Here is a 4,482-nt window from a genome sequence, read left to right on the forward strand (position 1 = left end):
TGGTAGCACATTACTAGCTACCATTTAAAACTTTATTGCATATATTTAAGTTAAATAGGGCTACATATACTATGATAAATAGTGATCTTTCACGTCACTGTATTTACCCTGTTTGACAATCTGTCCAGGGTTTATCCAACTCTCAACCACTGTCTGTAAGTAGTACGTACCATTTCCATGAGTGGTTGTTTAGTAAGTGCATTTTTTACCATGCCCAACCTCAAAGTATTTTTCTGCCGATTTTGTTTAAGGAAAATTTAGCTGCAACTGCAGACGACGCTTATCTTTGGACATTCCCTTGGCTTTGCACATTTTGAGGCAAGGCAAGGCAGCTTTATTTTTATAACACATTTCAGTAACAAGTTAATACTAAGGCTGAAATAAACAATGTTCTTTGCCGTGGCATAGAACATCTTAGGTTTAGTGAGGGCATAGGCAACAGCATTCTGGGTCAACTACAGCTTTCTGCTTGAATTTTTAGGCACTTTTTAGTTTTTAGAGAGTAAAGACACTGTTGCAGTAGTCATTTTGGCTAAAGATAAATGCATTTAAGATATTGCCGAGACATCGGTCCTTTAATACTGGAATTGATCCTTGAGTAATAGAAGGCCATGATTGTTATAGTCTTTATGTGCCTCTGAAGAGTCAGATCTAAGTCCATCATTACATACAGATTTCGGGCCTGGTCATTAGTTTCTGGCTGAAGTAACTGAAGCTGTCTCTGCGCTAATTTTGGATCCCTCTTCCTTTGGTCCAATATTTATTACCTTTTTTTTTTTTTATTCAACTGAAGAAAATATTGGCACATCCATACATTGATTTCTTCTCTTCAATTTCACAGCATTTAAATGGGTTCATAGTTACCAGTAATTTTGCTGTTGGTAGGTGCATAGTTACAGTAACTAATGTTGTTGATCCGATCCAAGTTAAGGGGAGAATCTTGTGATTGATTTGTTGCCCATTATTTCAAAATAGCTTAAGCAGAAACAGATTTTATATAGATAATATGTTAAAGGTTAAATGTTTATCTTGTGTAAGGAAATATTTATCAATATATTTTGAAATATTTTAATTTCATAATTTAATTTTAATGTTTTTTTATCCTCTCAATCAAGGTCATTGGGTGGATGGGGCGGCACCTAGCTCCTTCTATTGGCCAGCCGCCCCACTGATGTGAACTCTTATTACTTATTAGGTGACCTCTACAGGTACTTTGCTGCACTGGGTGTTATTCAAAGGTTATTGGAGTATCAAGAGCAGAATATTAAAGCTTTCCATAACATTCAAGGAATACTGATACTTTACCACTTCAGTATATGGTGGTAGGTGTATTATATTTTTTCAGGACTGAGTTACTTGATGCTAAACATTTGCAACCATTTAACTAGTCAAAGTGTTAACAAATATACTTGTATACCCTGGTAAAAAAAAAATGTGCTTTATTGTATTTCAAGTATATTCATATTTCCTATAGTTTACTGAAAATGTACTTAGACAAATTGTACTTTTTGTAAATATATAAAAAGTATACTAACATTACGCTTTCATGCTAATACTTTTAACACACTTTAACATAATTACACTATGTTACACTTTATAGAAATATATTATTAAAAAAGTATACTTTAAGTGAAAGTTATGTGTAATTTCTAAAGTGTACTTATTTTAAATTTGTTTTTACATATATTTTTGCTATATTTTAAATTGTATGCTCAAAGTTGTCATTGTAACGTACATTGAAAGCATATTTTAAAAGTACACATTTTAATATCGACACTGTAATATTAAGTTTGAGTGCATTTTAAGTTACATTTGAATCTAATTATGAAGTGAAGTTATATACGCTTGTACTTCAGGTAATTCTTTTGGAAAGTGTTCAATAGTATAACTACAAAAATGCACTTAAACCCTATTATGCAATTTTGTGCTGTGTGTAAAGTACACAGATAGCAATTATTGCAGTTGTTATGTAATGTTTAATAAGTTTTGAAAAAGAAATATGATACAATACATCTTACACACAAAACCACATTGAACAAAACACTAAATGTTCACTTCAAAAGTACAGGTGCACAAAAATGTGTGTTCTGCTGAAAAGCAAGTGGTTTAAAGCTGGTGCAGTGCTACATTATGATCTAACAAATAGCATAACCCACATTGCAACAGAAAAGTTAATACTGGCCAAATGCAAAAGAAATAAACTTAACACATTACAATTGTCTCAAGTGTTCAAAAAAGAACATTTCATTAGTATTGTTTAATGGATCAAAGCAGGGCTACTGCAAACAAGACCAATTGGTGAGTGCACATATTTAAAAGTCGCTGACAGCACTTCATGCATATAGGAGTGATATGTGGAGGTTGTTTGGCCTTGATGTCTGTAAAGTAGTAGCTCCCCAAGAATTTTAGTCTTGGGGAGTTTTTGGTTCAGTACTGATATCAGAATTCCCATAGACTTTGAATGCACCACACCTGCACAGCAGTTAGTCACGGCTCCTCCCTGCTCAGAGCTAGCGTGCTTTTCTTTTAAGGCCTTGGTCTGCATGGAGAGAGGTAACTTTCAAAACATTCCCATTTGGTTTTGAAATCTTAAGATATCTGTATAAAACGCGATTTTGATTATTATATTTGTATTGTAGAAACAGGAGATGTAATCGGTTGAGCAGGAAGATTTGCTGTATTATTGTGTTGAAGAATATCCTGGTGAGTTCACATGAACCTGTGAATGAAATATATATATTTTTTGAGATGTAAAACCAGTCAGGATATAATGTTTTGTAATATATGTAATTTTACTAGCTCTTTTGATTTATTGAATGCATTAGCACAGTGAGAAGGAGGCTAACACACCCCCCATGTGCTCTTCTAAAAAAGAAAATGCACTTTCAAGCTAGCTACATCTTGTGTGATGTTGCTGTAAAACCCCCACAAGGGGTTAACGTAAAATTAACCCTTCATAGGTGTCCTGGATTGTTTTTTCCAGATACAAGTATTGACTACTGACCATAATGATTTCTTAGACAGTGAACCACATGTGAATTGATAATTTTACTTTATATTTTTGTCTGTATAAATGTGGTAAAAACCAATTTATATTATGGTGATTACATGATTTATTTTCCAATTGAAGTAATTGCTCTGCACATTTGTGTGCAGGCTGTTTTTTTTTTTTACATAGTTGCAGAATCTGCTGTTACAGCTGAGCGGTTCATTGTATGGACTGGACTAGACTCCACCAGAGATGTTGATGCAGAATGTTCCCAATGTGAATGCCATCCGGTTCCCTGGAGGGTGGTAGGAAAAACAAGGAAACTTAAGGATTTTTCTTCCCTTTCTTTCTGCGGATTCATAATTTTTTTCTTTTCTGAGATCTCTGACAATTTTTGTTGTTACTTTGTTTAATTTTTTTGATCAGATCTGATAAAACCACTTGATGCATCAGATTTATTTAAATTCAACTGAAATGGACAATTTTTTTTTCTGGTGCACTTATGGACCCTGGTATATCATACTGATACAATTTGTCAGACTTTTCTGATGTACTGCTCAAAAATACTATGAATTTACAGTATCTCTCTGTTTGGTTAACAGACGCTGTTCTTCTGGAGTTTCCGTAGACAAGTGTCTCTGATGTGCGCACGGCCATCAGACGAAAATGTAACAATGAGCAGTTCAGCCAAAAAAAGGAAAATAATGTGTGGTGGGCGTGTTTTTGTATGGTGCGAGGGTTTAGGGGTGCAATAATAAGGAATGTTGTTTTTCATTGTTCAGTATTCCTCTGCGTTCTTTAAAGTTTATTTGTAATGTTTAGGTCTGCTGCCTGAAATTGACATATTTCTACAAAGTGTACTAAAGTACCAATATTTGAAAATGTGTTGTAAGTTTTATAATGAAAATGGTTAACGTCGATATGTAAATGTTTATACATTCTGAGATAGTACAAGTTATATTATTTGTAATGTACTATAATTTGGACATGTTTCAAATACATTAAAGTATATTTTTTCATCTGCACGGAAGTATATCCACAAGTCTTTCAGCATTTAGTATACTGTTAATACATTTGCAAGAATGTGCAAGGTAGAAAGTAGTATAGCAATGTAATGATAAAGTATATTTACTATTAACTGCAAAGTATGCTTTTTTAGTAATTGGAATAAGCCAACAGTATAATTAAGCATATTATTACCACAGTAAGAGTATATTAAAAGTATAAAGCTTATATATTTTTAAGACACTAACAAATCATTTTTAATGTAGTTATAATACAACCATAGTGCACTTTAATTTGACTAATTAAGCATATATTAGTACATATAAACTCATATACTTAAAGTATACAAAATATACTTTAAGTTGTTCCACTTTAGCACATCAAAGTACACTAAATACACTTCAAGTTGAGCTTGTCCACAATTTAATTACAATTAAAATATATTTAGTACAAAATTAGTTGTTCCAAAATAGCATCCTTCAAGTTAA

The 4,482-nt window shown here is 32.7% G+C and overlaps 1 long non-coding RNA gene across 2 annotated transcripts; it reads left to right on the top strand.

Moving 5' to 3' along the window:
* The first annotated feature begins 1,745 nt into the window (after positions 1-1,745).
* On the top strand, positions 1,746-3,685 carry LOC119789728. 2 transcript variants are annotated; one of them, XR_005281618.1, is made up of 4 exons: positions 1,746-2,553; positions 2,640-2,703; positions 3,157-3,294; positions 3,592-3,685. It is a non-coding gene; the product is annotated as an uncharacterized LOC119789728 (long non-coding RNA). The 2 variants fall into 2 exon arrangements; XR_005281617.1 differs by having other exon boundaries at positions 1,763-2,703.
* Positions 3,686-4,482: the final 797 nt, after the last annotated feature.

Source organism: Cyprinodon tularosa, unplaced genomic scaffold (genome assembly GCF_016077235.1).
Source record: "Cyprinodon tularosa strain WSP-4 unplaced genomic scaffold, ASM1607723v1 ctg345, whole genome shotgun sequence".
In the NCBI taxonomy this organism is placed as follows: Eukaryota; Metazoa; Chordata; class Actinopteri; order Cyprinodontiformes; family Cyprinodontidae; genus Cyprinodon; species Cyprinodon tularosa.